Here is a 12,601-nt window from a genome sequence, read left to right on the forward strand (position 1 = left end):
TCTCTCTATCTCTCTCTCTCTCTGTGTGTGTGTGTGTGTGTGTGTGTGTGTGTGTGTGTGTGTGTGTGTGTGTAAGGAGATCTAATAAAGTGGTGGGTGATCTTGGGTGGGTATGTTGCTTATTTATTAGCTTTCTTTTCTATACTTGCCTTTTGGATTTGAAAGTTCTCTTGTACAGTTAGGAAATGTTTCTTGTTACAGAATCTGAGGTGGTGGTTTGCTTGTTGGAGGTATTCTGGAACCGTTGAATGTCTGGTGCTGTATTTCCATGCCCTTTTATATTCTTTATATCTTATTTCATATGCTCTGGTGGTCTGCCTTAAGTGTAGAGCATCAGAACTGTTACACTGGCGTTCATAAATGTCAGTTTTTTTATAATATTTATATCACTGTCAGCTTTCTTCTTTATACATTTCTGTATTGGGTTATTACTTTGGTATGCTATTTTTATTCCTTGTTACCTGAGGATATTCCAAATTCTATGTGTTAGTTTGTTTCCATATGTGAGTGTGTACCAGCTTGGCCAGTGAATTTTGGTGTTGTGTCCTTGTTGTGTAATTGTGTGTGTTTTGTAGTGTGTGCTGTGTGTCTTTTAACTGGCATGGTGTTGTATTTTTTTATTTTTATGTTTTTCTGAATTTCCTTATTCAGTTTTGTAATTACAGATTCTTGCTATCTTTATTTTTTGCTATCTGAATTATTATGTCCAGTTCCTTATTATAGTTGTGTTTGTCCAGTGGTACGGTGTTTAGTGCATGGGGTGTATATGTGAGTGTTGCTTCTTTTTGGGACAAGGGTTGGTTAGATGATTGGTGTAGTACTGCGTCTGTCATGATGTTTTCCATGTAAATTCTGAATGAGTGTTGGTTACTTTCCGTTATGATGAATGTACCTAAGACAAAAAAACTGTGAGTAGTGATTATAACTTAATACTGTTTAAAATAGTAAGTTAAAGCATGAGAACTGTTCATGATCCTAACAAGCAAAATTGTAACAAAGGTTTTATTGTTACAGTGGCCACTGAAGATACTTCAAAATAGAGCAAAATGCATTTGATCTAAATCAGACTTTTGTTACTGTTGTCAAAGATGGTATTAACCTCTATAAATTGTATAGCTGTGACTGGAGGGAAAAAAAAGAGGGCCAGAAACTCTTTGTTGTATCATGTATGTACACTGTTGTACAGAGATGGTGTCAAAAAAGCGTGGTAACAACAGACTTTGCATGGCCCCTGTCTCATTCCTAATATAATTTTCCAGTAATGTGTAACATATTTATATACTTGTGTTGTTGCAAGTATGACTTTTACAAAATTACACTTAAAACTTCATGACTTTCATAGATTTCAGAATGACAAGATATTGGTTTGTTGCAACATTCTAACCTTGCTAATAATTTTAATAGAGCATTCAGGATGTTATGCAGAATTACATAAAGTTGACCTCATTAACCATGTTATTTATTTGTATTCAAATTATTACAAAATCACTGTGAGTCAGATTATGCTATTGTAGTTTAAGTATTCTTGAATTAAATGTTTTTCATTGAGTTAATTACTTATACAGGGCAAAATTACAATGTCTTGATTCTAGGAAAACTTGCATTTTGAGAGTTACTAGATTGTTTTTGTAATAAAGCAATTTCATAATTAAACTGGCTGTGTGATAAAAAAATTATCCAAGTACAACATATCAAGTGAATTAGAGTCAATACAGTCTCAGTTACACATACAAAAAAAGTTAGTTGGTGCTCACCGTGAGTTAGTATAATACACAGTACAAGTGTCAAGTATTCCACTATCAAATCATCTGGTATCATTATATATAGAATGTATGGTCCCATTCTGCTGTATGATGTAAGTCTCCTCTTCCATCCACCGCCACCACCAGAGTACTCCACATAAAACTCTTCTCCTCCTTCTAACTTCTCAGTACAGCATGACAGTTAATTTAGCACTGAATGTGACTCTGTTTCTTGCACCATATGGTGTGGTATTTTTCTTCTGTTTGGCATAAGTGTAGTGGCAGCACTGTTTATCCCTCACTATTTAGTGGTGCTATAAAGGACATTTGAAGGTCCAAAGGCTGTTGCTCAGAAAGGGTAGTTAGCGATCTATCGTCACAAGTCTTTGAAAATGGATAGGGATCACAGTTATTTTTAAAGAGACAGTTGAGAGTTTTTAACATCTATTGAGCAATCACATAATCAGAGGTACTGCAGATTTACTATTGAATGTCATTACAACACCATGTACAAAGAATTTGAAGATTTACCGGACACTGAAATGGTAAAAAATTACAATGGTCAACAGATGATTTGCATGGGATTCAGTGTTTTGTACATGAATAGCTGCATGCATTATTACACTGCCAATTTCAATAGTTTTTGATGAAACTGAACAAAGAATATGGAGACATTATAAATTACGGTGAAGTGCCTTCATTAAGTTAATGGACATGCCTGGAACAATTTTTTAATTTTCTTGTTTAAGACCTGATATTGTTGAATTTCTGAAGGAAAAGGGAAATCAGGAACCACAATTAGAAGATACATAATGGATTGCAGACCTTGCATTTTCAGTGGACTTAACTGTACATGTGAGTGCCCTCAGTAAGACACTGTAAGGTGAGAAACAACTTATTTATGATTTAGTGGGGACAGTTGATGCATTTAAAAAGAAAATTGGGTTATGGAAGGGATAGTTTCTGACAAACAACAGCACCCTTTTCCCTTGGTTCTCTGGTGTTAAAGTAAATGCAAATTTGGAAGAATTCATTGTGTCATTGAAAGAATTTCAGGAACAATTTTCTAACTATTGTAAGGACACTTCCAGTGTCACATGTGTTTCTGACCTATTTTCTAGACCATTTGCCACTTCAATTGATAGCATTCCTGGTTGTGTGCAGATGGAACTGATCAATGTACAATGTAATAACCAACTGAAAGACAAATTTTCTTTTGCTAAAACTACCCACATCACCATATTGGGGCTGCGAATGTGATCCCAATGTTTTGATATATATGTACGTGAAGGTTTTTTTTATTATTATTATGAAACTAAATAACAAACAGTTATGAGGTAACTTGAGGGACAAAAATTTGTAGAACTGTCTGTGTTCATGTGCCAGTAGTTTCTGCCAGTTACGAATGTTATTATGTGTTCAGTGAACCAAAAATTATTAAAAAATAGGGAAAATTGGTTTTGTTTGTGATGTATGTTGTTGATAAAAATGAAATCACACCACATGCAAGCTGTTCCAAGTCCCTTGTATGAAGGTGTTGCCAGCTTATGCAGTGCATTTGCAATTTCCTCATCTGTCTGCTCACATCAGACAGTGTGGCCTCATAGTGGGGGGAGTGTGCAGTAAGGGAGAGAGATCCGCACAAATGCGGAAGCTCTGCATGGGTCCAGAGTCCTTGGCTATTCCTGAACTAAGTCATTCAGAAATCCACACTATGAGGGCACTGGTGACAACAGTTTGTATTGAAAAGTGACATATGGGAATTGCTTGGAAACTTTTTTACTCCCAGTGCACACTTTGCACATCTGCATATGGTTCACATTGGCCTGCTACCTGTTTCTCACAACTTCTGCTACTGCCAGATAGCGATTAACATATTCAAGAGGTGGCCAAAGTTTTACCATGACAAGATCAAGCAGAAGAGAGCGTGGCCCACATCTTTACCTTCACTCTGATATTGCACTTCATCTGTTCATAAGAGGTGACATCTGATCAAAGTTGTCAATTGGAGGCAGAGATCTTCCATACCATGGCATGACTGTACAGTATTCACCTCATCAGAATGACACTATGTCACATAGTTGCCAATGACAGAGTAGAATGCCTATACTGTTTGTCGAAGGCTGCCATTACGTAACAGCATGACACGAGCAGGTCTTCGGTGATACTCCTGCTGGCACTGCTCGGACTGTGTAGTGAACTGAAGGGGACTGTCACATGTCTATGAGAGAGCTGATTTATGGAGAGCCTCTATGTTTGCTTGGTGAGTTCTTCCTTCCATCCGCTACACCTGCCTGCCAAGCGCGAACTTGTACAGAATCAGGAACTATAACTAACACCTGCCTCACACCTTAGCAAACAATCCATGGTTATTTCCACAGACCTGGTCATTACAAAACATTGCTTCTTGTGCCCATTACAGAAAGCTATGAAGCCATCTTACCAAATGGCCTACCCAATCTTAAAATGGGATGCTTATTTTCCAGGTAAAAGAGCAAAAGAAAGTCATAAGATAAGGTTTGCTAGCAAGCTGTCAGTGTTTTTGGAGTTCTTTAGATTATGTTTATAGTTGAGTCAGGACTAGTGTATTGCATTTTGGGGGTGCCAAGGAAGTGATTTTGCTGAATGACTGATGCTCGTGAGGTCGTATCAGTAATGCATGTGGCATCAGTATCTCACACTTACCGATCTGGCTCAAAGTTAATTTTTGTCTGTTCTAGTATCATAATGACGGATTCCAATCAGTGGTTTGTCGAGAAGCCATTCGCATGCTTGACTTACTCAGAACTGATCTCAAAATGATGCATATATGTCCAGAACCCTCCCCCCCCCCCCCCTCCCACCATGAACCATGGACCATGCCGTTGGTGGGGAGGCTTGTGCCTCAGTGATACAGATAGCCGTACCATAGGTGCAACCACAACATAGGGGTATCTGTTGAGAGGCCAGACAAATGCGTGGTTCCTGAAGAGGGGCAGCAGCCTTTTCAGTAGTTGCAGGGGCAACAGTCTGGATGAGTGACTGATCTGGCCTTGCAACACTAACCAAAACGGCCTTGCTGTGCTGGTACTGCGAATGGCTGAAAGCAAGGGGAAACTACAGATGTAATTTTTCCTGAGGGCATGCAGCTTTACTGTATGGTTAAACAATGATGGCGTCCTCTTGGGTAAAATATTCTGGAGGTAAAATAGTCCCCCATTTGGATCTCTGGGTGGGGACTACTCAGGAGGATGTCGTTATCAGGAGAAAGAAAACTGGTGTTCTACAGATCAGATCGTGGAATCTCACATCCCTTAATCAGGCAGGTAGCTTAGAAAATTTAAAAAGGAAAATGGTTAGGTTAAAGTTAGGTATAGTGGGAATTAGTGAAGTTCGGTGGCAGGAAGAACAAGACTTTTGGTCAGGCGAATACAGGGTTATAAATACAAAATCAAATAGGGGTAATGCAAGAGTAGGTTTAATAATGAATAAAAAAAATAGGAGTGCGGGTAAGCTACTACAAACAGCATTGTGAATGCATTATTGTGGCCAAGATAGACACAAAGCCCACAACTACTACAGTAGTACAAGTTTATATGCGAACTAGCTCTGCAGATGACGAAGAAATTGAAGAAATGTATGATGAAATAAAAGAAATTATTCAGATAGTGAAGGGTGACGAAAATTTAATAGTCATGGGTGACTGCAATTCGGTAGTAGGAAAAGGGAGAGAAGGAAACTTAGTAGGTGAATATGGAATGGGATTAAGGAATGAAAGAGGAAGCTGCCTGGTAGAATTTTGCACAGAGCACAACTTATTCATAGCTAACACTTGGTTCAAGAATCATAAAAGAAGGTTGTATACATGGAAGAAGCCTGGAGATACTGACAGGTTTCAGATAGATTATATAATGGTAAGACAGAGATTTAGGAACCAGGTTTTAAAATGTAAGACATTTCCAGGGGCAGATGTGGACTCTGACCACAATCTATCGGTTATGAACTGTAGATTAAAACTGAAGAAACTGCAAAAAGGTGGGAATTTAAGGTGATTGGGGCCTGGATAAACTGAAAGAACCAGAGGCTGTACAGAGTTTCAGGGAGAGCATAAGGGAACAAGTGACAGGAATGGGGGAAATAAATAAAGTACAGAAGAATGGGTAGCTTTGAGGGATGAAGTAGTGAAGGCAGCAGAGGATCAAGTAGGTAAAAAGATGAGGGCTAGTAGAAATCCTTGGGTAACAGAAGAAATATTGAATTTAATTAATGAAAGGAGGAAATATAAAAATGCTGTAAATGAAGCAGGCAAAAAGGAATACAAGCGTCTCAAAATTGAGATCGACAGGAAGTGCAAAACGGCTAAGCAGGGATGGCTAGAGGACAAATGTAAGAATGTAGAGGCTTATCTCACAAGGGGTAAGATAGATACCGCCTACACGAAAATTAAAGAGACCTTTGGAGAAAAGAGAACCAACTGTATGAATATCAAGAGCTCAGATGGAAACCCAGTTCTAAGCAAAGAAGGGAAAGCAGAAAGGTGGGAGGAGATATAGAGAGTCCATACAAGGGCAATGTACTTGAGGACAATATTATGGAAATGGAAGAGGATGTAGATGAAGATGAAATAGGAGATATGATACTGCATGAAGAGTTTGACAGAGCACTGAAAGACCTGAGTCGAAACAGGGCCCCGGGAGTAGACAACATTCCAATAGAACTACTGATGGCCTTGGGAGAGCCAGTCCTGACGAAACTCTACCATCTGGTGAGCAAGATGTATGAGACAGGCGAAATACCCTCAGACTTCAAGAAGAATGTAATAATTCCAATCCCAAAGAAGCAGGTGCTGACAGATGTGAAAATTACCGAACTATCGGTTTAATAAGCCACGGCTGCAAAATACTAACACGAATTCTTTACAGATGAATGAAAAAACTGGTAGAAGCCGACCTCGGGGAAGATCAGTTTGGATTCCGTAGAAATATTGGAACACGCAACGCAATACTGACCCTACAACTTATCTTAGAAGCTAGATTAAAGAAAGGCAAACCTATGTTTCTAGCACTTGTAGACTTAGAGGAAGCTTTTGACAATGTTGACTGGAATACTCTCTTTCAGATTCTGAAGGTGGCAGGGGTAAAATACAGGGAACGAAAGCCTATTTACAATTTGTACAGAAACCAGATGGCAGTTATAAGTGTTGAGGGAGATGAAGGGGAAGCAGTGGTTGGGAAGGGAGTGAGACAGGGTTGTAGCCTTTCCCCAATGTTATTCAATCTGTATATTGAGCAAGCAGTGAAGGAAACAAAAGAAAAATTTGGAATAGGTATTAAAATCCATGGAGAAGAAATAAAAACTTTGAGGTTTGCCGATGACGTTGTAATACTGTCAGAGACAGCAAAGGTCTTGGAAGAGCAGTTGAACGGAATGAATAATGTCTTGAAAGGAGGATATAAGATGAACATCAACAAAAGCAAAATGAGGATAATGGAATGTAGTCAAATTTAGTCGGGTGATGCTGAGAGAATTAGATTAGTAAATGAGACACTTAAAGTAGTGAAGGAGTTTTGCTATTTGGGGAGCAAAATAACTGATGATGGTCGAAGTAGAGAGGATATAAAATATAGACTGGCAATGGCAAGGAAAGTGTTTCCGAAGAAGAGAAATTTGTTAACACTGAGTATAAATTTAAGCGTCAGGAAATTGTTTCTGAAAGTATTTGCTTGGAGTGTAGCCATGTATGCAAGTGAAACATGGACAATAAATAGTTTGGACAAGAAGAGAATAGAAGCTTTTGAAATGTGGTGCTAAGAAGAATGCTGAAGATTAGATGGGTAGACATAAAAGTTTTCTGGGTTTGGTACCATGTCATAATGTAAAAACTACTGCTCTGGAGAAAAACCAACGTTCCGGCCACCATTGCAGCGACCTTCTTCTGGGTCTAATGGTGCGTTCTAGCTATGCAGTGTTCTTTATATTTTGTTGTTAGTATTCACTGCGAATGCCATTATGTCATAATTTTAAAAAGGTAGTTAGTTTCATTGGTCACTTAAGGAAGAAGGAGAGGGAACTTTATTTTAATAGGTTATTGCAGTGGAGGGAGAACGTGACCTCTGTTGTCTATTGGCTCTTGTGCCATGTGCCATGATAGGTGCCCACCGTCGAATGAGAAGTTTGCTGCTGTTTACCAACTGCTGGACATCGGCCGCGCAGCGGCAGTTACTCGCCGGTAGTGCTCGTGCCTCGTGTTGACAGTGCGGTCTGTTGAGCTCTGATTGCCTGCAGCCAAGATGGGGCAAGCCTGAGTCCATCCTCCCTGTTCATGTTGTTAGGGTGTTTAAGTATTTCGATGGCCTCTCTGATTTTGCGTTTCGTCATAATTGGCCGCTTGGCCAACACACAGGCTTCGCTGAATTTTATTTCTTTTCTGCAGTCTTGGTGATATTCTGCCACTGCGGATTTATTGTGTTGCCCTAGACGAATATAATGCTCGTGTTTCTGAATGCGCGTTGCTATTGGCCTACCAGTCTCGCCGATTTATGCCTCTCCACATTCACATTCCTTGTAAACGCCTGCAATGTGTAATGCATCCACCTTGTGCTTGGTGGAGCCTAGCGCATCTTGGATCCTACAACCACTATAGAAGACAGGCTGCACCCCAAAGCGGCGAAGGTGTTTGCCTATTCGATCAGTAACACTTTTCACAAAGGGTAAACCCACTGTTGGCTGCAGTTTGTCTATTTCCTGCTTATCTTTCTTGCTTGTGTTCGTCGACAAGGCTGTGTTTATCGACTTATGGCTGTAGCCATTGACTAGAAACATTGTACATAGCCTTTTAAGCTCAGGTGTGATGTTTTGAGCATCACTTAGGTGCTGCACACGGATTGCCAAAGAGCGGATGACAGAGTTCTTCTGCCCTGGGTGGTAGTAGGATTGGGCGTGCAGATACCTGTTTGTATATGTTGTCTTGCGATATACTGTGTGCCCCAGTGTGCCCTCCATTCTCCTGTACACTTTGACGTCTAGAAATGGGATAGCACTATTCTTTTCTACTTCCAGTGTGAAATGTATCTTCCCGTGCATATTGTTCAAATATTCGTGAAACTTGTGTAGCTCCATTTCACCATGAGGCCATATAGCGAACATGTTGTCCACGTATCTGAACCAGCAACGTGGGCGCAAAGGAGCTGAACCGAGGGCCGTTGCTTCAGAGGCTTCCATGAATATGTCGGCTTGGCTGCCAGTGGAGATAGGGGAGACCCGTAGTATTTTCCTTGCCGTTTGAAGTATGTTGAAGTCAGGCACAACTCAACCGGGTCGCATATGTCTGGCAGGACATGCTCCTAAAGGATGCGGATAGTTTCATCTACTGGCACATTCGTAAATAGTGATTTCACGTCAAAGCTGACCATGATGTCCATAGGTAAAATTGTTTCTCCCATTAGGCGTTCTATGAAGTGTGTCAGTTCTTCACATAAGAGTCCGTCTTGCCAACTAAACGTCTTAGTTTGCAGGCTAGGTACTTTGCCAAATTGTAAGTAGGCGAATTGATCCCATTTACTATTGGCCTCAAAGGACAACTTCCCTTATGTGTCTCTGGAACACCGTAAATTCTAGGAGAGACTGGTACTCTGGGAATAAGACCCTTGGCTGTGTCAGCATCAATTCTTGAGTCCTTGATCGCGGCCTGCGTCTTTCGAATTATTTTCACCGTAGGGTCCGCCCTTAGTTCTTTGTAGATGGGATCATTTAATAATTCTTTCATCTTGTCTTCATATTGCAAGGTGTCTAAGATGATAGTGGCATTGCCTTCTGCTGTTAATATCACAATTTCGTCATTGTTCTTCAGTTCCCTGATAGCTGCTCTTTCCTCTCTGTTAAGGTTGTGTTTCTGAGTCTTGGGTAGATCACATAACTAATGAGGAGGTATTGAATAGGATTGGGGAGAAGAGAAGTTTGTGGCACAACTTGACTAGAAGAAGAGATCAGTTGGTAGGACATGTTCTGAGGCATCAAGGGATCACCAATTTGGTATTGGAGGGCAGCGTGGAGGGAAAAATTCGTAGAGGGAGACCAAGAGATGAATACACTAAGCAGATTCAGAAGGATGTAGGTTGCAGTAGGTACTGGGAGATGAAGAAGCTTGCACAGGATAGAGTAGCATGAAGAGCTGCATCAAACCAGTCTTAGGACTGAAGACCACAACAACAACACTATGTCCAGCACCACATTTTGAGGAAGCTGAGCATGGAAGTGCCACCAGATTCTCCCAATAGTGAGCAGACCCTTGAAAATTGCACAAACAGGAGCTAATTATTTCAAGAGCAACAATTTAAGTTGTGCTCATAGGTTGCTGCCTCACCACATGCTTGGGAATTGCAACATATTCAAAAATAAACAGCAAAATATTTTTGACAAGTGAGGAATATAAATGTCATTGCTTCTCATTTCACTCACAGCAATTTCAGCTGCCCTCTTAGGTTCCTGCTTAACCACACTCTTGGAAATCAGATTATATTCAGAAAAGTGGCCAAATAATTGTGGTGAATAAGAATGTGATGTCATTGCTGTTTATTTCACTCACAGAAATGTCATCCTCTGTTTTCTAAACAGATGTAAGTCACAAAATCAAAGAAACTGATTCCTTAGTGCTCTCTTACATGTAAATAATGTCAAATGTGGCAGAACATACTCATATTATTTTCATAAGAAAGCTCCCAAATGTGTTAAAAATGTTAAGGTTAATGAAAGGTATTAGCGTATAGTAAGTAGGATGTGAACATACTTCCCTTGACACCATAATCCATGTCCTCACCCTTTATGCTACATTGAAGACTTTAACTTCAATATTGTTAATCTTAGTTTCTCTAGAAGACTTTTACCATCAATGTATCATTAACTGACATATAATTATAAGAAATCATATAAGAAATCACATGTCTGTGATAAATCGTCAATGCATCATGACCTTGAAACAATATACTGCAAGTTATAACACAAAAGTGAAATACAATGAAATCAATATTGCAGATCACATCGAGTTACACAACATTTTAACATCAATTCCCAGTAAGCCAAGCTTGTCGCAAGCTTCTCCCATGGTTTGTGTGCAACAAAGAATTTCAGCTAAAGATACTTCATGCACATTAGGAAAACTTTTGTAGTAATAGCCTAATACAGAAAATAAGTTTAAGTACCCAAAGGGTGACTGCAGCTTTCCGTTCAGTATTTTGGCTAGTTTGAAAGCACATATGCAGGAAGAGCACATGGTTGCAACAGGTAAAGGAAAGCTTGTAATCTAGTCTTTGGACAGTAAGTAACTTCATGTAACAATTAGTTTATGATACACAAGGAAAGTATCAATAAGTTTCTGGTAAAACTATTGAGTGTCATTCTTTGTGACTACAGCATTCTGATGCAAAGTTACAATGATAATTTCTTTCAGTGCATCTATAAAGATTCTTAGTGCTAACTACCTGTTCTCAGAGGAACTGACTTCAACATTGAAGTCACAGTCAAACTAATTTATGGTGGTTAATATTTGCTTTATTCATGTTGGTCACAAATTATGTACTAACTATATTCTAGATTCAGTACTGCTCAAATTTTGTTTCCAGTAACACTTTTCCATACACATGAAATCTTTTGAATGTTCAAAATTGCAACAGTGATTAGTCAGCATTTGTCACTGGCAAATAGTATAATTTGATACTGTCCATGAATAATTTACTGTGGCAGAAACCAGACTACAATCTATTTCTCTAAGGGATATTCAGTCCAAAGAAGAGACGGGAATAAGAAGTATCTTTGGGCAGTGGGGTAGTGCTAACCTTATGAGAATAAGAAGTATCTTTGGGCAGTGTGGTAGTGCTAAGCTTATGAAAGGTGGCACCAAAAACATACATCTGTGTCACAGAACTGGAATATTCAGATCCCGTTAAAAAGCAAGAGGGTGCTGAAGTCACAAAGCAGAAAAAAGATGAGACACAATTGTACTTCTGCCATAGAGTTCAACTAGAATTAAAGTGGAACATGTACTGTTGTATATTTCAGGAGACACTTTGCCCACATACTGAATATTGGTTTTCTGTGCCTCAGTAAATCTGAATATGAAGTCATTGTTGGTGAATTTTAGCTGGACATTAAAACATAACGGCATGCCAACAGTGAAGATCATGCATTCTGCAGCATGATCAGCTGATTGCCAAGTTACGCCAAAGAAGTTCATGTGCTCACCGCCTGTGGAGCTGATGTGCACATATTCCATGCCTAAGAAGAGGCACTATTGAACTCTGTAGTTTTAGTTTTTAATGTTATTATTCCGTAGTTATCTGTCATAGTGACAAGTTTACATATCCTTTTCATTTCCCATAAATGTTCCTATTCTCAACATACATGACTTTCCTATACGTAGTTGAAAGTGGAGAATGTTTGTAAATATGGATAAAAGAATAATGGTCCCACGTGCTGCATATCACACACAATTTAGTGGCTGTCTTATAGCCCTTTAAGATAAGCTTCGTTGGTGGCCCCGATGTGATCATGGCTCGGACGAACAGTTCGCAATGAGAAAGCATCAATTTGTAGTAATAAAATGCCAAAGGAAGAAATGCATAACACGTCAAGACTGGTTGCACAACTTATTTTGTTCTGGCCTACCAATCTGACTCTCTGGTTTCCTCAAGTGGAAGCAATTTTTATTTTATTTTATTTATTTATTTATTTATTTAATTTTATGTTCTGACGCAATGATGGATGCCACAAAAGTCACCCTGGCTGTAAGTCAACTTGACCACAGAGTTGCAGCAGAATTACAAGATATAATAACAAAACTGCTGGACACAGGTGCATATTCTAAACTGAAGTCAGAACTAATATTC

Source organism: Schistocerca cancellata, chromosome 3 (assembly GCF_023864275.1).
Source record: "Schistocerca cancellata isolate TAMUIC-IGC-003103 chromosome 3, iqSchCanc2.1, whole genome shotgun sequence".
In the NCBI taxonomy this organism is placed as follows: Eukaryota; Metazoa; Arthropoda; class Insecta; order Orthoptera; family Acrididae; genus Schistocerca; species Schistocerca cancellata.